Genomic DNA, 22464 nt, shown 5'->3' with positions numbered 1-22464 from the left:
CTTCCCAGTCTCAGTTATGTGTCTTTCAGCAGCATGAAAATAGACTAATACAGTAAATTGGTACTAGTGGGGCATTGATGAAAAGATATCCAAAAACATGGAAGAAACTTTGGAAATCGGTAGCAGAAAGAGGTTGGAACAGTTTGGAGGGCTCAGAAGAAGATAGGAAAATGTGGGAAAGTTTGGAACCTCCTAGAGACTTGTTGAATGGCTTTGACCAAAATGCTGGTAATGATATGGACAATAAAAGCCAGGCTAAGGTGATCTCACGTAGAAATGAGGAACTTGTGGGGAACTGAAGCAAAGATGATTCTTGTTATGTTTTAGCAATGAGACTGGCAGCATTTTGCCCCTGCCCTAGAGATTTATGGAACTTTGAACTTGAGAGAGATGATTCAGGGCATCTGGCAAAAGAAATTTCTAAGCAGCAAAGCATTCAAGAGGTGGATGCTATTGAAAGCATTCCATTTTAAAAGGGAAACAGAGCAAAAAAGATCAGAAAAGTTGCAGCATGGTGATGGAGTAGAAAATAGAAGTCCATTTTTTAGGAGGAATTCAAGTTGGCTGCAGAAATTTGCAGAAGCAACAAAGAACTGAATGTTAATCCCCAAAACAATGTGGAAAATGTCTCCAGGGCATGTCATAAGACTTCAGGCAGCTCTTCCCATCACAGATTCAGAAGCCTAGAAGGAAAAAATGGTTTTGTGGGCTGGGCCCAGGGTCCCCAAGCTGTGTGCCAACAAGGGAAATGGTGCCCTGCATTCCAGCTGCTCCACCCATTGGTAAAAGGGGCCAAGGTACAGCTTGATCCATGGCTTTAGAGGGTGTAAGCCCCAAACCTTGGCAGCTTCCATGTCGTGTTGAGCCTACAGGTGCACAGAAGTCAAGAACTGAGGTTTAGGAACCTCCATCTAGAGGTTCTACATTTCAGAAGATGTATGGAAACACATGGATGCCCAGGCAAAAGTTTGCTGCAGAGACAGGGCCCTCAAGGAGAACCCCTGCTAGGGCAGTGCAGAAGGGGAATGTGGGGTTAGAGCCCCCACACAGAGTTCCTACTGGGATACCACCTAGTAGAGCTGTGAGAAGAGGGCCAATGTCATCCAGACGCCAGAATGGTAGATCCACTGACAGCTTGCACCATGAGCCTGGAAAAGCCACAGACATTCAACACCAGCTTGTAAAAGCAGCCAGGAAGGGGATATATCCTGCAATGCCACAGGGTGGAGCTGCCCAAGACTATGGGAACCTACTTCTTGCATCAGTGTGACCTGGATGTGAGACATGGAGTCAAAGAAGATCATTTTGTAGCTTTAGAATTTGACTGTCCTGCTGGATTTCAGACTTGCATAGGCCCTGTAACTCCTTTGTTTTGGCCAATTTCTCCCATTTGAAATGGCTATATTTACCCAATACCTGTACTCCCATTGTATCTAGGAAGTAACTAACTTGCTTTTGATTTTACAGACTCATAGGCAGAAGGGATTTTCCTTGTCTCAGATGAGACTTCGGACTGTGGACTTTAGGTTAATGTTGAAATGAGTTGAGACTTTGGGAGACTGTCAGGAAGGCATGATTGATTTTGAAATATGAGGACATGCAATTTAGAGGGTCCAGCATTGAAATGATATGGTTTGACTCTATGTCTCCACCCAAATCTCATCTTGAATTATACTCCCATAATTCCCATGTATTGTGGGAGGAACTCAGTGGGAGATAATTTGAATCATGGGGCCAGTTTCTCCCATACAGTTCTCATGGTAGTAAGTCTCATGAGATCTGATGGGTTAATCTGGGGTTTCTACTTTTGCATCCTCATTTTCTCTTGCTGCTGCCATGTAAGAAGTGCCTTTCACCTCTCACCATGATTGTGAGGCCTCCCCAGCCATGTGGAACTGTAACTCCAATTAAACCTATTTTGCTTCCCAGTCTCAGGTATGTCTTTATCAGCAGCATGAAAATGGACTAATATAGTGAGGTATCCCCAGCTACATGGAACTGTAAGTCCATTAAACCTATTTTTGTTCCTAGTGTTGGGTATGTCTTTATCAGCAGTGTGAAAATGGACTAATACAGTAAACTGGTATCATTAGAGTGGGGTGCTGCTGAAAAGATACCTGAAAATGCAGAAGTGACTTTGTAACTGGGTAGCAAAAAGAGATTGGAACAGTTTGGAGGGCTCAGTAGAAGACAGAAAAATGTGGGAAAGTTTGGAACCTTCTAGAGACTTGTTGAATGGCTTTGATCAAAATGCTGGTAATGATATGGACAATAAAAGCCAGGCTGAGGTGGTCTCAGATGAAGATAAGAAACTTGTTGGGTAGTGGAGCAAAGGTGACTCTTGTTATGCTTTAGCAAAAAAAGACTGGTGGCATTTTGTCCCTGCCCTAGAGATTTGTGGAACTTTAAACTTGAGAGAGATTATGCAGGGTATCTGGCGGAAGAAATTTCTAAGCAGCAAATCATTCAAGAGGTGGCTTGGGTGCTGTTAAAGGCATTCAGTTTTTAAAGAGAGAGCATAAAAGTGTGGAAAATTTTCAGTCTGACAATGTAATACAAAAGAAAAACCCATTTTCTGAGGAGAAATTCAAGCCAGCTGCAGAAATTTGCATAAGTAATGAGAAGCCCAATGTTAATCATCAAAACAATAGGGACAATGTCTTCAGGGCAAGTCAGAGACCTTTGTGGCAGCCCCTTCCATCATGAGCCCAGAGGCCTAGGAGGAAAAAATGGTTTAATGAGCCAGGCCCAGTGTCCCTCTTCTGTGTGCAGTGTAGGGACTTGGTGACCTGTTTCCCTGCTGCTCCAGCTGTGACTAAAACACACCAAGGTACAGCTCAGGCCATGGCATCAGAGGGTGCAAGCCCTAAGCCTTGGCAGTTTCTACATAGTGTTGAGCCTGTGGGTGCATGGAAGTCAAGAATTGAAGTTTGAGAACCTTCATCTAGATTTCAGAGGATGTATGGAAACACCTGAATGCACAAGCAGAAGTTTGCTGCAGGGGTGAGGCCCTCATGGAGAACCTCCGCTAGGGCAGTGCAGAACCGAGTCCCTATAGGGGCACTGCCTACTGGAGCGGTGAGAAGAGGGCCACTGCCATCCTCCAGATCCCAGAATGGTAGATCCACCGACAGCTTGGACCATGTGCCTGGAAAAGCTGCAGACACTCAATGCCAGCCCATGAAAACAACCAGCAGAGAGGGTATACCCTGCAAAACCACAGAGGCAGAGCTGCCCAAGGCTATGGGTGCCCACCTCTCGCATCAGCGTGACCTGGATGTGAGATGTGGTGTCAAAGGAGATCATTTTGGAGCTTTAAGATTTGACTTCCCTGCTGGATTCTGAACTTGCATGGGGCCTGTAGCCCCTTTGTTTTGGCCAATTTCTCCCATTTGGAATGGCTGTATTTACCCAATTCCTGTATCCCTATTGTATCTAGGAAGTAACTAGCTTGCTTTCTATTTTACAGGCTCATAGGTGGAGGTCACTTGCCTTGTCTCAGATGAGACTTTGGACTGTGGACTTTTGAGTTAACACTGAAATGAATTAAGACTGTGGGGGACTGTTGAGAAGACATGATTGGTTTTGAAATGTAAAGATATGAGATTTGTCAGGGGGCAGGGGTGGAATGACAGAGTTTGGCTCTGTGTCCCCACCCAAATCTCATCTTGAATTGTACTCTCATAATTCCCATGTGTTTTTGGAGGCACCTGGTGGGAGATAATTGAATCATGGGGGCAGTTTCCCCCATGCTGTTCTTGTGGTAGTGAATAAGTCTCACAAGATATGATAGTTTCATCAAGGGTTTCCTTTTTGCTTCTCATTCTCTCTTGCCACAGCCATGTGAGAAGTCCTTTTCACCTTCCACCATGATTATGAGGCCTCCCCAGCCAGGTGGAACTGTAAGTTCATTAAACCTATTTTTCTCCCCATTCTCTGGTATGTCTTTAACAGCAGCATGAAAATGTACCAGGTGCTGTGGCACATGCCTGTAGTCCCAGCTACTCAGGAGTTTGTAGCTGTGGGGAAGTATGATAGCACCGTTGCACTCCAGCCTGGATGACAGAGTGAGACCCCGTCTCAAAAAAGAAGAAAAATAAAAGAACTTAATAGCATATTTTGTTTTGAAGACCATGAAAGGTATGGAAGCTAAGTTGAAACAATCTCATCTCCTTAGTTACAGATTGGAAAGCTAGGCAAACTGAGGAGGAGGTGTAAAATGGCCCCCCTTTAAAAATACAAGTATTCATGTAGTTGTCCAAACAAATAACTATAGTCATAGACCTTTCCAGGCTGCAAGCACAATAGACTCTAGAGAGCAATACTACACTAACTCTATATCTATATCTACAGTGTCTGATACTGCTTCATCAACATCCCAGACACTCAACTCTCCAACTTCATATGTTCCAAAAAATGATATCTCTTCTCCCATCTCCAGTATCTGGTTTTACCTGGACCAGCTCAGTCTAATCACTGTCTAAATGCCTTGATTTTGGTGAAGAACTTCTTAAGGCATCGACCAGCAATCTTTGGCATCTGATATGGTTTGGCTATATCCCCACCCAAATCTCAACTTGAATTGTATCTCCCAAAATGTTCATGTATTGTGGAAGGGACCCACAGGGAGGTAATTGAATAATGGGGGCCAGTCTTTCCCATGCTATTCTCATTATAGTGAATAAGTCTCACGAGATCTGATGAAACCCATCAGGGACTTCTGCTTTTGCTTCCTCCTCATTTTCCTCTTGCCACTGCCATGTAAGAAGTGCCTTTCACCTCCATCCATGATTCTGAGGCCTCCCCAGCCATGTGGAACTGTAAGTCCAATTAAACATCTTTTTGTTTCCAGTTTCAGGTATGTCTTTATCAGCAGTGTGAAAACAAACTAATACAGCATCACTAACTTTCTAGGCCAGGCAAAATACAAATCCATCTTCTACAAGAAACATATCAATTCAAAATGGACACTTAAAATCCCTGTATAATCCTACCCTTGCAGGACAGAACTGGTGTCAGTTTTAATGGCTCATCCTATATAAAGTTGTTCTATTTGGGGTGCATGGTTTGGCCTGCAATATAATTGAACATATGTTATAGTAGAGTTGAGTGTCATAGAGTTCTACTACATTTACTCCTGCAGAGGCAAGTAAATCTGGTTCTTTAGTCTCCCTATAGGGTTGAGAGTAGAAGATAAATTTATAGTCTAGGTATTTTAATTTTAAGGGCTCGGGTTAGGTGAAAATTATTTTTGGAGAATATTCCACATTATATCACACATAGATCATCTAATTCAAGGAAGATTTATATCTCTCCTTTTCGTTGCAATCGTAACTAAGCAAACAAGCTCTCAAATTGAAATGCATAAGAACTTGGATGATATTCCAAGACCTGAATGCTTTAGAATGTTAGATTGTTTCACTGATCTTGCTTTGCAATGTCATAATGATAGCAGACCATGTGCATGTGCATACACGGAGGCTGTGTAGAGTTTATTCATGTAGAATTCCTTCAGTCTGCCATTTTATTCCCAAAATTCCAGCCAGAAAATTGGTAGTTAAGAAGGTTATGGGAAGTGTTCTTTGTTTGTTTTTAGCGTTTTGTTTTGGGGAGATGCATTTTGCATCTCTTAGAAATGAAAATGAAAAGGAGAAATTCCCCGTTAGTGTTCATGATGCCCTCCTCACAGAAATGCTTCCAAAGGATCACAGCAGGCGCACTTACCAACACTGTCCTGAACACACAGCTGTCCCAGGAATGGAATTGCAAAGTGTAAAGAGGAATAAGAAGCATTTTATCATCAACTTAACATTTACTGGAAATATTCTTTCACTTTTCAAGGCTTCAATGTTAGTACGCAGTTGGCTATCACGGTATTTTTTCCTTCAGCAGTATAGGAGATATATGACTCCTCTTGGTCTTTATTTGATTAGAACCAGGTATAATATTCAAAATATTTAACAATCAGTACCCATATGTACTGAACAATCATAGAAGATGCAGGCCTGAAGGCTGGAGGTAGTTGTTGAAGATCCCTTCTTCACCATAATATCTTAATCCCTCTTAATTGCTAGCTGGACAGGGGGTGGTAGAAAAGGCTTGTCCTGTCCATGCAAAGCAGCTGAATATAGCCTTGACTGGAACTGAAATTTAGGCTAAAGCAATAAAACTGACCCACCAACTTCAGTATAGCTAGATAGTACGGAGGTACCATTGCCACTGGTGAAGGGGAAGCTCATGATCATAGCAGTGGTAATGGTAGTAATTGTAGTACCAGCAGGAGAAGCAGCGGTAGCAATCAAGCTATTGTCACTTGAGGATTAGGCAGTGAGCTAGCAATGAAAGAGATATTCTTTGGAACATCTGAGGTTGGGGAGTTGACAGAGAAGTATTAGATGTTTTGGACTTTTATTATTTCTAATTGTCAAATAAACTTGCCAGGCAGGAAATATCTACAATGCTAGGTCACTCTACATGTTTCTCATTTAAAGATAGAGAATTCAACCATTTAAGATGGCCAAACTTACCCTTTCTTCTACCCTTTAGTAATTTTCATGAGAATGTTTAGATGCTGAACTTGATTGACAAGTGTAGTGACTAACATTCTTCTCATAAGTAATTCATGCTCATATTTAAACTTTGGAAAACACAGAGAAATATAAAGAATATAAAATTCACCCACAATGACACTGCCCAGAGATTATCACAGTTAAAATTTTGATAAATTTTTTCCAATCATTTTACTATGCCTATATCAGCACATAGACACATATAGACACACACAAATTGAGATCATATAAATATTGTAAAATAAAATGTCATAATACCAACATTTTCTAATGGCCATTAAAATTCTGAGAAACACAATTTAAAGCTTTCTTAATATTCTAACATACAGATGTAGCATAATTTATTTAATCATTCCCCATCTTTGGAGAATAGCAGGCCTTGGTCAGTAAATAAATGGTTATATAAATAACAGGGCCTGAATTAAATGCAGAAGATTAAGAACCCCAGATTATTCCTTGGTCTTCACAAGTTAATGGAATCCAGGAAGGCAGGACAATCAAATGCAATATTTTTAGCCTTTTGAAATATTCATCCATATACATATAAATTTAGCCTTTGTTGCTAATGTGTTATAGTGAAAGGTTCCCCAGAGCAAGATGTTTAATACAGAGGCTTCTTGCCAGAATGCTAAGAATCACTCTCACATCTGTGTGGGCCCAAAACTAGCACTAGAGAACACAAAGGAGGGAACTCCATTGGCCCCATCAAAATCTAGTTCTAAGAAAAGTACATCATGATTTTTAAATAATTCCCTTCAAATCCATGATATGCAACAAACCTGGAAATTTGAGCTAAAATTGTCAATGATTTAATTTGTTTTTCTATGCTCTAAGTAATGGGCCATTTTTTTGTTTTGCTTCCAGCTTTATTGAAGTATAATTAACAAATAAAAATTGCATGTATTTAAGATGTACTATGTGATGTTTTGATATACATATATATTGTGAAATAATTACCACAATCAAGCTAATTAACACATCCATCACCTCACATAGTTACTGGTGTGTGTGTGTGTTGAGAACACTTAACATCTACTCTCTTAGCAAATTTGAAGTATGCAAGAGATTTATTTTTTTTTGAGACAGGGTCTCACTCTATTGCCCAGGATGGCGTACAGTGATGCAATCTCAGCTCACTGCAACTTCTGCCCCCTGGGTTCAAGCAATTCTCCTGCCTCAGCCTTCCCAGCAGCTGGGATTACAAGCATGCACTACCACATCCAGCTAATTTTTGTATTTTTAGTAGAGACGGTGTTTCATCGTGTTGATCAGGCTGGTCTCAAACTCCTGACCTCAAGTGATCTGCCCACCTCAGCCAACCTAAGTGATGGGATTACAGGTGTGAGCTACCGTACCCAGCTGGATTAACGATAGACACCATGCTGTACATTATGTCTCCAGAAGTTATACATCTTATAACTGCAACTTAGTACCCTTTGACCAACATGTCCCCATTTCCCCCACCCCTGCCCCTGGTAACAGCCATTCCACTCACTGTTTCTATGAATTTGGCATTTTTAGATTCCACATATAAGTGAGATAATGCACTATTTGTCTTTCTGTAGTAATGGTCTCGTTTTGATGGGGGTATTTCTGGCTCCAGAAAGCATAAATGGTAATTTCTTGCAGCTACTGATATGCAAAGGTGACTCACTATTCTCCAGATATATTATTAAAATTAAGAAAGGATTATATTTCTTACTGGTGCCTTTGAATTGAAGAGGATTCTGTGATTAAACACAGTTCAGGTAGAACAGGAAACAGAGAATCAGAATCACCTAAGAATCAGAAAACAGCTGAGGCACTCTCATGGAACAATGTTTACAAAGGATGGTGAGCCAGAAACAGCTAGAAGTACACCAGAGCATAGTGATGTCATTGGGAAGTGACTGCCTAGGCCAGTGGCTACATTTTCCAGTTCCTTTTGCATCTATTTGGGTCCACGTAACCAGTTCTGGCCATCAGAATGGAAGCAGAAGTGAAGTATGTACCACTTCAAGACCAAGTGTCAAGTCTTCTGTCCTTACACATACTTTCCCATCTGAAGTGACCATGAGGGCTCATTATTGCAGATGATGGCATTCTAAAATGGAAGGGGGCAGCATCCCTGAGTCAGCATTTAGAAGACAGCCACCCAGGACAAATGCCTGACCAAGAACATCAACACTGGATTTTGTGCAACTGAGAAATAAATGTTTATTGTGTTAAGTCATTGACACTGGAGGGTTGTCTGTTAAAGTACTCAGCATAGCTTGACAGGGACTCATTACAAAGGCCTCTGCTATCTGAGTACCTGATTTGGAAGAGATGGAGCCTGGAAAAAAGATAAGCGTGGAGCACTTCTTCAAGATAAAGAACACAAATCATGCAAACACAGGGCAAAGAGAAGACAAAGCACCAAGGGTAATAGTTACAGGGAATCAAAGGCTAATCAAAGATTAAGTTCACCAAAAACAAAGGTGGTAGAAGGAAGTCTAAAATCAAAAAGGTTGTTATATGAGTTGGGCTTTTGGTTTTTTCCATGGCCTACATGACCAATGAAACAATGGTTACAAATGTATATTTCTGTCAACAAGTGGGTTTTTTACTTTGGTATTTGAATCATTTCTGTTACCCCAGACAATCTTTTTTTTTTTATTATTTTTTTTTTTGGTTGATGACTCTTCACTCTTGATTTTAGGTCACACTGTAATTCATTGTGTTCTCCTGAGATTTTGGTTACTGGTACAAGCAACAATAAAGGCATGAAAAATAATCTGAGATTTCATTACACAGATTAAAGATGTTAATAAAAGCTTTCTGATCCTAAGCAAGAGCACTCAGGATTTTCAGTTAGCTATAGACTTTTTAGACATCTGCTATCATTCACAGTGACACAAAGCTGCACCATTCTTTTTACTGATATCTTGAGTGTTAAATGCTCCTTGTATTACTCTCTGAGGATAAAAGAACGTTAAATTGAAATAAAGTGCTAGCCCTTGCCTCCTGCTGAATTACTGAGCCTCATTTCTGTCTATCTGTCTGTCAGATTGTCTGTCTCACAATTTTAAGCCTTAATAATGACCTGGGCAGGGAATATACTAGACACTGGAATAAATCCTGATTGGGGCACAGTCTTGTGGGAATCCCAACCATGCCAAAGTTGGGACCTAGAGTGTATCTTGCTGCTCTCATATGATCCTGGGTCTGCTCAATGTTTAGTATAGTCAGTGCCCTCCCAGTTCTTTACAACCTGGGGGCATTTTATCCTCAACACCTAGCTCAGAACCTGGTACACAGTAAATACCCAACAAATGTACATTGAGTAGAACTAAGTTCTGGAATGCTCAGTCATGATTTTCATGGAGCACTTTCTGAATTATTAAAGTCTATTTGTGTGGGCATCTGCCTCACTTTCTGACTAGGGCTAAATATCAGCCCTGAAAATTAGCCATATCCCACCCCAGCACTGATCAGGCCTCTCTTACAGGAGGTTGGACCCTGTTTTCAGTAGCTACATTTATCACTATAGCACCTCCTCCAAAAGAACGAAAAGAAATGCTCTACTTGATTAAAAACATCACTCAGTTCTGCCACATGGCCCCCTCTTACCCACCTATACACATACAGACTGGAACCTTGAAGATTTCCATGCAGGCTTCACTCAAGGAAAACTTTACCCAACTCCATTAAATCTTGCATTTTTCATTATTGGACAGCCATGCCTCTAGAATATGGTCTATAACTCTGCTTTTCATGTTAACTTTTCCCACTATTTCCACAGCTTCTCCTTTAATATCTGCTCACTGCAAAGGCTCTAGTAGAACCTCAGCACAGTCCCCTCTTCTCCGCTCCCCAAATCCAAGGAATGACCTAAGGCTAGCTGAAGAAACTTTTCAAATAATCTCTGCTACTTATTAGACCTGAGGTTTGCTCCATGCAAATAACTACACAAATAATTAGAAACCCATAGAATATGGTTGTTTTCTACCAATAACTCACTTGATCCAAGATTTAATGAAGGTAGAACAACTCCAAGGAATTAACCTAACACACACCTATGAATATAAATAAAATGAACGAGAGAGGGAAGTGGACTTGGTTATAAAACAACAACATGGGGGGACTTCCACCAAGATGGCCGAACAGGAACAGCTCCGGAGCACAGTTCCCAGTGAGAGAGATGCAGAAGGCAAGTGATCTCCACGTTTCCAACCAAGGTACCAGGTTCATTTCAATGGGACTGGTTGGACAGTGGGTGTAACCCAAGGAAGGCAAACCAATGCAGGGCAGGGTGCTGTCCCACCCGGGAAGTGCAACTGGACAGAGGATCAGGGACTTTACCCACTCAGCACTCTGGTTCAGATACTGCACTTCTTCCACAGCCAATGCAACCCACATTCCAGGAGAACACCACAGGGCTGAAAAGCACCGTGAGTTACCAACACAGATCTGAGTGACAGCTCCGGCTGGCCCAGCAATGTGAGTTGTCAGCACAGATCTGGGCAGAAGATTTAACTAGTGCCGAGATCGCCTGTGGGATGGATCTACCCCCCACCCAGGAAGAGGGAGAGCTGAAAGCAGGGAGAAAGGTGATATGGCTTGGCAGGTCCCATCCCCAAAAAGACCAGCAAACTGAAGCCCTTTCACTTGAGAGATTCGAAGCCAGCATATAAATCCAAGCTCTACCTGAGACAATAGAGCTCGGTGGGGGGAAGGGTGTCCGCCATTGCAAAGGCAGGTCTAATCTCATTGTGTAAACAAAAGCCAGAGGAAGCCTACACAGCAGCCAGGCTGAGTCCCAGGTAGCCCAGCAGTGCCTCTGCAGGCAGACAAGGGACACACTGCCTTCTCAAGTGGCTACCTCTTCCCTGAATAACCAAATAAACATATCATGCAGGAGAACTCAGGCTGACACCTGGCAGGTACCTTTCTGGGATGAATCTACCAGAAGAAAGATCAGGCAGCAAATCTCACTGCTCCACACACCCCCAAGGGTGATTCCCAGGCAAGCGAGGTCTGGAGTGGACCTCCAGCAGTCCTACAGCAGAGGGGCCTGTTAGAAGGAAAACTAAAAAACAAAAAGAAATAGCTTCAATATCAACAGAAAGGATGTCCACTCAGAGACCCCGTCTGAAATCACCAACTTCAAAGATCAAAGGTAGATAAATCTACGAAGATGGGGAGAAACAAGTACAAAAAGGATGATATCATCAAAGACCAGAATGCCTTTCCTCCTCCAAGAGATCACAACTCCTCACCACCAAGGGAACAAAACAGGATGGAGAATGAGTTTGATGAATTGACAGAAGCCAGCTTCAGAAGGTGGGTAATAACAAACTTCTCTGAGCTAAAGGAATGTGTTCTAACCCAAAGAAACTAAAAACCTTGAAAAAAAGTTAGACAAAATGCTACACCAGAATAACCGGCTCAGAGAAGAACATAAATGACTTGATGGAGCTGAAAAACACAGCAAGAGAACTTCGTGAAGCATACACAAGTTTTAATAGCCAAATAGATTAAGCAGAAGAAAGGATATTAGAGCTTGAAGATCAACTCAATGAAATAAAAGGAGAAGTCAAGATTAGAGGAAAAAGAGTGAAAAGAAATGAACAAACCCTCCAAGAACTAAGGGATTACATGAAAAGACCTAATCTACGCTTGATCGGTGTACCTGAATGTGACAGGGAGAATAAACCAAGCTGGAAAACACTCTTCAGGATATTATCCAGAACTTCCCCAACCTAGCAAGGCAGGCCAACATTCAAATCCAGGAAATACAGAGAACACCACAAAGATGTTCCTCAAGAAGAGCAACCCCAAGGCACATAATCATCAGATTCACCAGGGTTGAAAAGAAGGAGAAAATGCTAAGGGCAGTCAGAGAGAAAGGTTGGGTCACCTACAAAGCAAAGCCCATCAGACTCACAGCGGATCTCTCTGCAGAAACCCTACAAGCCAGAAGAGAGTGTGGGCCAATACTGAACATCCTTAAAGGAAAGAACTTTCAACCAAGAATTTCATATCCAGTCAAATTAAGCTTCATAAGGGAAGGAGAAATAAAATCCTTTATGGACAAGCAAATGCTGAGAGATTTCATTGCCGCCAGACCTGCCTTACAAGAACTCTTGAAGGAAGCACTAAACATGGAAAGGAACAACCAGTACTAGCCACTGCAAAAATATACCAAATGGTAAAGACCAATGAAACACTGAAGAAACTGTGTTAACTAATGGGCAAAACAACCAGCTAGTAACAAAATGGCAGGATCAAATTCACAAATAACAATATTAACGTTAAATGTAAACAGCCTAAATGCCCCAATCAAAAGACACAGACTGGCAAACTGGATAAAAATCGAAGACCATCGGTATGCTGTATTCGAGATCCATCTCACATGCAAAGACACACATAGACTCAAAATAAAGGGATGGAGGAACATTTATCAAGCAAATGGAGAGCAACAAACGCAGGGGTTGCAATCTTAGTCTCTGATAAAACAGACTTTAAACCAACAAAGATCAAAAGAGACAAAGAAGCGCATTACATAATGGTAAAGGGATCAATGCAACAAGATGAACTAACTATCCTAAATAGATATGCATCCCATACAGGAGCACCTAGATACATAAAGCAAGTTCTTAATGACCTACAAAGAGACTTACACTCCCACACAATAATACTGGGAGACTTTAATACTCCACTGTCAATACTAGACAGATAGAGACAGAAAATTAACAAGGATATCCAGGACTTGAACTCAGATCTGGACCAAGCAAACCTAATAGACATCTACAGAAATCTCCACCCTAAATCCACAGAATATACATTCTTCTCAGCACCGCATTGCACCCACTCTAAAATTGACTGCGTAATAGGAAGTAAATCACTCCTCAGCATAAGTAAAAGAACAGAAATCATAATAAACAGTCTCTCAGACAACAGGGCAATCAAATTAGAACTCCGAATTAAGAAACTAACTCATAACTGCACAACTTCATAGAAACCGAACAACTGGCTCCTGAATGTCGACTGGATAAACAATGAAATGAAGGCAGAAATAAAGATGTTCTTGGAAACCAATGAGAACAAAGACACAACATACCAGAATCTCCGGAACACATTTAAAGCAGTATCTAGTGGGAAATTTATAGCAATAAAGCTAGCAGAAGACAAGAAATAACTAAGATCAAAGCATTATTGAAGGAGACAGAAACATAAAAAAACCCTTCAAAAAATCAATAAAACCAGGAGCCGGTTTTTTGAAAAGATCAACAAAATAGACCACTAGCCAGATTAATAAAATGAAAACAGAGAAGAATCAAATAGATACAATAAAAAACAATAAAGGGGATATCACCACTGATTCCACAGAAATACAAACTACAATCAGAGATTACTACAAACAACTCTATGCACATAAACCAGTAAATCTGGAAGAAATGGATAAATTCCTGGACACTTGCACCCTTCCAAGCCTGAATCAGGAAGAAGTTGAAACCTTGAATAGACCAATAACAAGGGCTGACGTTGATGCAGCAATTAATAGCCTACCAACCAAAAAAAGTCCAGGTCCAGATGGGTTCACAGCTGAATTCTACTAGACGTACTGAAACTATTCCAAACAATCCAAAAAGAGGGAATCCTTTCCAAATCATTTTATGAGGCTAACATCATCCTGATACCAAAACCTGGCAGAGACTCAACTAAAAAAGAAAGCTTCAGGCCAATCTCCATGATAAACATAGATGAAAAAATCTTCAATAACATACTGGCAAACCGACTTCAACAGCACATCAAAAAGCTTATCCATCACGATCAAGTAGGCTTCATTTCAGGGATGCAAGGCTGGTTCAACATACACAAGTCTATTAACATAATCCACCATATAAACAGAACCAAAGACAAAAACCAAATGATTATCTCAATAGATGCAGAGATGGCCTTTGACAAAATTCAACAGTGCTTTATGCTAAAAACTCTCAATAAACTAGGCATCAAAGGAACATATCTCAAAACAATAAAAGCTATTTACAACAAATCTACAGCCAATAACATACTGAATGGGCAAAAACTGGAAGCATTCCCTTTGAAATCTGACACTAGACAAGGATGCCCTCTCTCACCACTCCTATTCAATATAGTACTGGAAGTTCTAGCCAGAGCAATTAGGCAATTAAAAAAAAAGGGTATTCAATTAGGAAAAGAGGAAGTCAAATTGTCTCTATTTGCAGATGACATAATTGTATATTTCGAAGACCCTATCATCTCAGCCCAAAATCTCCTGAAACTGATAAGCAACTTCAGCAGTCTCAGGATACAAAATCAACATGCAAAAATCACAGGCATTCCTATACACCAATAACAGACTAACAGAGAGCCAAATCATGAGCAAACTCCCATTCACAATTGCTACAAAGATAATAAAATACATAGGAATACAACTAACAAAGAATGTAAAGGACCTCTTCAAGGAGAACTACAAACCACTGCTCAACCAAATAAGAGAGGACACAAACGGATGGAGAAACATTCCATGCTCATGGTTAGGAAGAATCAATATCATGAAAATGGCCCTAGTGCCCAAAGTAATTTATAGATTCAATGCTATCCCCATTAAGCTACCAATGACCTTCTTCACAGAACTGGAAAAAAACACCTTAAACTTCATATGGAGCCAAAAGCAAGCCTGCATAGCCAAGACAATCCTAAGCAAAAAGAACAAAGCTGGTGGCATCATGCTACCTAATTTCAAACTATACTACAAGGCTACAGTAATCAAAACAGCATGGTACTGGTACCAAAACAGAGATATAGACCAGTGGAACAGACAGAGGCCCTGGAGGCAATGCCACACATCTACAACTATCTTATCTTTGACAAACCTGACAAAAAAAAGCAATGGGGAAAGGATTCCCTGTTTAATAAATGGTGTTGGGAAAACTGGCTAGCAGTGTACAGATAGCAGAAACTGGACCCCTTCCTGACACCTTACACTAAAATTAACTCCAGATAGATTAAAGACTTAAACATAAGACTTAACACCATAAAAACCCTACAAGAAAACCTAGGCAAAACCATTCAGGACACAGGCATAGGCAAGGACTTCATGACTGAAAAACCAAAAGCATTGGCAACAAGAGCCAAAATAGACAAAAGGGACCTAATTAAACTCCAGAGCTTCTGTACAGCAAAATAAACAATCATTACAGTGAACCAGCAACCAACAGAATGAGAAAAATTTTTTCAATCTAACCATCTGACAAAGGGCTAATATCCAGAATCTACAAAGAACTGAAACAGATTTACAAGAAAAAAACAAACAAGCCCATCCAAAAGTGGGTGAAGGATATGAACAGACACTTTACAAAAGAAGACATATATGAGGCCAACAAACATCTGAAAAAATGCTCAGCATCACTGATTATTAGAGAAACGCAAATCAAAACCACATTGAGATACCAACTCATGCCAGTTAGAATGGTGATCATTAAAAAAATCTGGAGACAACAGATGCTGGAGAGGATGTGGAGAAATAGGAACACTTTTACACTGTTGATGTGAGTGTAAATTAGTTCAACCATTGTGGAAGACAGTGTGGCACTTCCTCAAGGACCTAGAAATTCCATTTGACCCAGCAATTGCATTACTGGGTATATACCCAAAGCATTATAAATCATTCTATTATAAAGACACATGCACACATATGATCATTGCAGCACTGTTTACAATAGCAAAGACCTGGAACCAACTCAAATGCCCATCAACGATAGACTGAACAAGGAAAATTTAGCACATATACACCATGGAATACTATGCAGCCATAAAAAAGTGATGAGTTTGTGTCCTTTGTAGGGACATGGATGAATCTGGAAACGACAATTCTCAGCAAACTGACACAAGAATAGCAAATCAAACACCGCATGTTCTCACTCATAGGCGGGTGTTGAACAATGAGAACACAGGGACACAGGGTTGGGAACATCACACACTGGGGTCTGTTGGGAGGCGGCTAGAGGAGGGACAGCAGGGGGTGGGGAGTTTCGGGAGGGATAACATGGGGAGAAATGCCAGATATAGTATGGGTGATGGGGGGATGGAGGCAGGAAACCACATTGGCATGTATGTACCTATGCAACAATCCTGCATGATCTGAACATGTACCCCAGAACCTAAAGTACAATAAAAGAAAAAGAAAAAAAATTTCACACAAAAAAAGGACTAAGTTTTCTCACTGCTCTTAGAGGTTCTCTTCCTTACTCTCCAGTTTCTATTTTCCCCACCAAAAAATGACTGAGTAGCCCATGCTTTGAATATTTTTTTTTCCTTTTCACTAAATCAATTCCGTCACGGTAGCCTTTAGGCAGATGAGCCTTAAAAGCATTATCTCTTAAAACTCTTCCTCCACTGAATGCTGACAGACAAACTTCTACAACATCTCAAACACAAACTGTCCAAGGCAAATACAACATTTTCCCTAGAAGCTATAACTCCTCAAGGTAACTTTGTGTCCATTCATAGCACCACCCTTCTCCCAGGCACAAAAGCTAGGAGTCATCTCTGGTCACTCCTCTCTCGACCCCACATCTAACATCTTTGGTCTGAGTTAAGTAGTTGCAAGCTGCATGTTAATTTTATTTATACCACAAGACTATGACATTCTGACTTGGTATTATAACCATGTTCTTCTTATGATAATGAATGAGGGCACACATATGCTGTTTATCTGATTGATGCTCTTTCAGAAGTAGAATATATGTTTATTAATTTAAGTATAAATCCCATAGTCAGGGCTTCTTCATATAAAAGAACAATAATGTGAACCTTGGCTATTGGGAAGGTCACAGACTTTGGATATAAGCCAAACACCTGAGTTTTATTTATTTATTTTTCTTCTTTAAGAAAAGCCAATACAACACAGACTTAAAGACTCTTCCACACTCTTAATCACATCATGCATGTCTCAATATAGTCTGAATCTAACTTATTTTGCAACTATACTCCATACTAACCCAGAATATCAATCCACAAACATAGCGTTCATTGTGTACCTCCATGTTTCTTTGATTTTTTTTTTTTTTTTTTTTTTGAGACAAGGTCTCACTCTGTTACCCAGGCTGGAGTGCAGTGACATGATCTTGGCTCACTGCAACCTAGGCCTCCTGGGTTCAAGCAATTCTCCTGCCTCAGCCTCCCAAGTAGCTGGGATTACAGGTGCATGCCATCATGCCAGGCTTATTTTTGGTAGAGATGGGATTTCACCATGTTGCCAAGCTGGTCTCGAACTCCTGACCTCAGGTGATCCACCCACCTCGGCCTTCCAAAGTGCTGGGATTACAGGTGTGAGCCATCACACCCACAGGCTTCTTTGATTTTTGTTACTCCTTCACATTCACATTTTTGAGCCTAGCATAAGATGTCATCCACATACCCTGTATCATTTCATCTAATCATTATAACAAACCTGTTAAGTGGTCAGTATTATTATCCCTATTTTATACATGATGTTAAGTCACTCCAGTGACTTACCCAAAAACACACACTAGTGAGTGGCAAAGCTGGAATTTGAACTCAAAGTCCCATATTCTTTCAACTACACACAACTTCTGTTAGATGCCAAGTGCCTCCATTTGCACCCTATTCCAAATTTTCACCTGGGAAAATGCATTTTGTAAGGTTCATTTCAAACACTTAGACTATCTGCTCCATAAACTCATCACTGATCATCCAATCTAAAATGAACTCTCCTTACTTTGATCTCTTTATGATGTTCTCTGTCCATTTGGTCATTCAATAAACAACTGAGCACCAGCTCAGTTGTGTGCCAGCTTCTATGCCAGATGATAAAGGAACAGCAGTGAATCCATAATAGACTATCAATTACTTGAGGGCAGGAACTGTGCCATAATCATCTCTGTACATTCCTCACCATTAGCACAGACATTTGAAAAATGGGTGGAATGTCTGACAATGGTGGCAAACAGGAAAGACAGATTATCTACACTCTTAGATTTCCAACGGACAAAAGAGCTAGGTATTTAAGATTTAAAAGTATGTTACAATTTCAAAGTATTCCTTCACATCATATTTCAGCAAAAGAGCTTTAATAAATTATGGATATACACTCCTGAGTTAAACTTGTGGAAAGTATCCCACATTTCCAAAATGGAAAATGTTGTTTTCTGTGATAATAACCTTTAATTCCTCATTGTTTTCTCCCTTAATTCAAATCCCAATAATTATAAATAGCACATTAATACCTAACTTATCTGGTTGATAGTCACATAGCTATCAACTTCAACCATGAGGAAGTCACCTAAACTATAAAAACAAGCAGATAATTACTCTGAGCAGTCAAAATACATTTTACAAAATACAGGCATTAAAGAAATGTATTGCTTCTTTAATGTGAATATATTAGGTCTTTACTGTTTTACTCAATGCATAGTTACTGAGTGTTTGTGCTTTTTCTGTGTCTGAAAATCACCCTGGGACTCTTAACTCTTATTTGGGGCACAATTCTAATAGACATACATGTCTAATTTTTATGACCCATAGCCAATGAAAAGCAGCAAATAGAAGATGGATAAGGTTGGCCAGAAGCAGGCTATTCTATCTCATCTTCTAATTCATTGCAATTCCTACCACCACAGGCATATGTCATCAATGCCAAAGAATGAACACAAGGCAGTGTCAGCCTATGGATTATTCTACTTCACATTTGGGAAATAAGTTATATATAAATATACTGTGGAAGAGAACTTGGGTTCCCTCTTCACAGCAGCCAGGTAATGATCAGACAGTAATGGCTAATGAAAGAAATATTTATTTTTCTTTCTGTATTTAAAAGACAATATCATTAACTATGCATAAGTGAAGGATTTTGTTTCTAAGAGACTCAAATTCCCTCTCCTCAAATTGTTCTGCTTTTGAACAGAATATATATGGATAACTTTTCACCAGCAGGGGGAGGTGAAAAACAAGGAAGTTCTGAAAATTTCTCCACCACAGAGGTGGTTTTTTTGCAACGTGACTGACTGGCTTCCTTTAGCAGCATGGTTTAATTTTGAAAGGTCAGGAAATTGTGTTTAACATCTACTGAGTCAACAAACTTAGGAAAAACACAAGTGCCAAAAAGAAAACACTCTCAGCAGGATTGGCCCTTATGCAATGGCTCCAAGGAGAAGAGCTGAGGGAGAAGCTTAGCAATATCTGAACCACTGCACACTGACAAGAAATCCTTTGTGCCATGAAATCACACTTTGCATATTTTTACAGTGAGAAGACATATGCACTTCAACTCAAAGAAGGTTTACTCTTCTTTGCACTTAAACTGATAAAATGAAAGCTTTTGTCGTTGTTTTTACACGAATATCATCAGGGCTAAATCCAACTCTTTGGCAGGACCAGGGGGAATGGGCAGAGGGAGGTCATATCCTGCTGCTGCTACTACCCCAGAGGTCCAGCAAATACAGGCATGAGGTCTGGGGGAAAAAAACATATCATAGAGAAAAGAACTTTCATCTGAAGAATGCAAGGCTTTTTAAATTGTGAGGCCCAGAGAGACATTAAAATGAGACCACAATCACATCCTATCCCCAACTTGAGCTATGAATTCAACTCAAAACTGCATGTTTTGCCACAAGTATCTATAAATTAATCTAATAATGCTGCACTGGACACTATAACCCACACCCTATAGACTACCAATGTATAGCCAATCATTAATCAATGATACTTTTATAAACTAGTGAGAGTTCCTGACAAACAACTTTGTATCAATTCACTTCTTGTTCCCCTTTTTTGCTTTTAAAAATCCACTTGTAAATGCTGCCAATTGGACTGTATATTCAGGGCAACTTGCATCTATGCTCCTGGTTGCAATCCTCAAGCCGGGCCCAAATAAACTCTCTAATTATATTAATTTTGCTTCAGCTTCTTCCTTTTAGGTTAACACCACTTAGGATTCTCCCAGGGAGGCTTATTCTGCTTATTCAGGTGTACAAATCTAATTTTCCTGCCACACAGCCAATGAAAAGCTGCAAACATAAGGTGGAAAAGGTTGGCCAGAAGCAGGCTATTCTATCCTTATCTTATTACTTCATTGTAATTCCAATAGCCACAGGCATATGTCATCAACACTAAAAATGAACAGAAAGTAACAAACTGGGAAGCACAGTATGTTGGTTAATTTTAGGCATCAACTTGACTGCATTAAAGAATATCTAGAGAACTGTAAAGCATTACTTCTGAATCTGTCTGTGAGGGTGTTTCCAGAGGAGATTGCCATGTGAGTTCATGGACTGAGTAGGAAAGATCTACCCTCAATGTGACAGGCACTGTCCAATCAGCTGGGGGCCCAGGTAGAACAAAAAAGGCAGAGAAAAGACTATTTCCCCTCTTTTTCCTAGAGCTAGGACATTCTTCTTCTCTTCCCGTTGGACAGCAGAACTTCAGGTTCTTTGACCTTTGGACTCGAGGATTTACACCAGCACCCCCGATTCCTGCTATGGGTTCTCAGGCCTTGGGGTGAGAGTTACACCACTGGCTTCCCTGGTTCTGGAGCCTACAGACTTGGACTGAGTTATGCTACCAGCATTCCAGGATCTCCAGCTTGCAGATGGCCTGTTGTGGGACTTCACAGCCTCTATAGTCATATGAGCCAATTACCCTAATAAATACCCTCTCATATGTCTATATTTCTATATATATTCTATCGATTTTATCTCTCTGGAGAACCCTGACTAATGAGCACAGTACAAAATAACTATCAGACAAAACCACAACCAAGGAAAAAGAGAATCATGCTTTAAAAAATGCAAATTTTGTCAAATTATTTGCATCCCCTGGGAAACAAGGACAGGGATAGCAAATCTAGGGGACATCTAAGTTCTAACATAAACTTGCTATGTGATTTTGAACAAGTCACAGCTCCTCTATTTGCTTCAATTCCTCCATCTGCAAATTGAGAAAGTAGTATGGACTACAGAATCTCTCAAATGGACTCTCAGTCCTAACACTCTGAGCTCAGTGATTCAACTGCCAGATTGAAAATATGTAAGTAGCATTATCTTCCCTAACAAAGATTATCACATGTATTTATTTGTTCATCATAAGAAAGACAGATCAATGATTATAATTATAATAGGTCAACCATGTCCCACATGAACTCTGCTCAATTTCCAGCTACATAATTATATTGAGGTACAGGAACACTTGCTACTTTGAGCTGACTGCAAAATTCCTCTCTGGGAGAGAACTGTTTCTATTTAGGACAAAGACCATGCTTGGTTATGAAGATGAGTACCCTGGGCAGAGCCTGAATGGTCTGGGCAGAGACCAACTTAACAGCTAAACTGTTCTAAACAAGAAATGATAATAATTTGGGTGGTTGGAAGGAAATGAGCTAGAGAGGGAAAGAGAAGAGGTGGAAGGCAGGAGCAAGAGGCCCTGCAGCACAATGGACAGCTAAATCACAAGCTTAAGGGAAATCTGGTACTAGTGTTGCTGGCTTAAATTTTACTGGCCATCTTCAGGTGAACAAAGAATAATTTTTAGTATAACTGTTCCAAATATTGCTTGAGACATACAAAAAAAATTCATTATCGGGAGTTCAGATTTTACTGTGTGTCCTGTATATTTATTTGCTACATCTGGCAAGTCTACCAATGGCAGAAATGAAAAACATTTTAGGAACTTCAATCTGAGATTATCTAGCTATACTAGGGTATAACCTCCTGTAGGGCTACCACTAATCCATAAAGAATGATTACATTAATTAGAAAAAGGTGCTGCTTCTTCCCAGTACCTACCTAAGGCACAGGCTTAATGAGTGGTTTATGGGCTAGATTTCAGCCTTGATTCTCCTCTAAATCCTGCCTCTCTTCCATGTCTTCAAACCTTTAGCAAAGTCTTC

The sequence above is a fragment of the Aotus nancymaae genome, unplaced genomic scaffold, assembly GCF_030222135.1.
Source record: "Aotus nancymaae isolate 86718 unplaced genomic scaffold, 86718_ANA_hifiasm-v0.15.2.pri h1tg000004l, whole genome shotgun sequence".
Taxonomy (NCBI): domain Eukaryota; kingdom Metazoa; phylum Chordata; class Mammalia; order Primates; family Aotidae; genus Aotus; species Aotus nancymaae.
The sequence above is the reverse complement of the archived record's forward strand: the minus strand, read 5'-3'. Positions refer to the sequence as shown.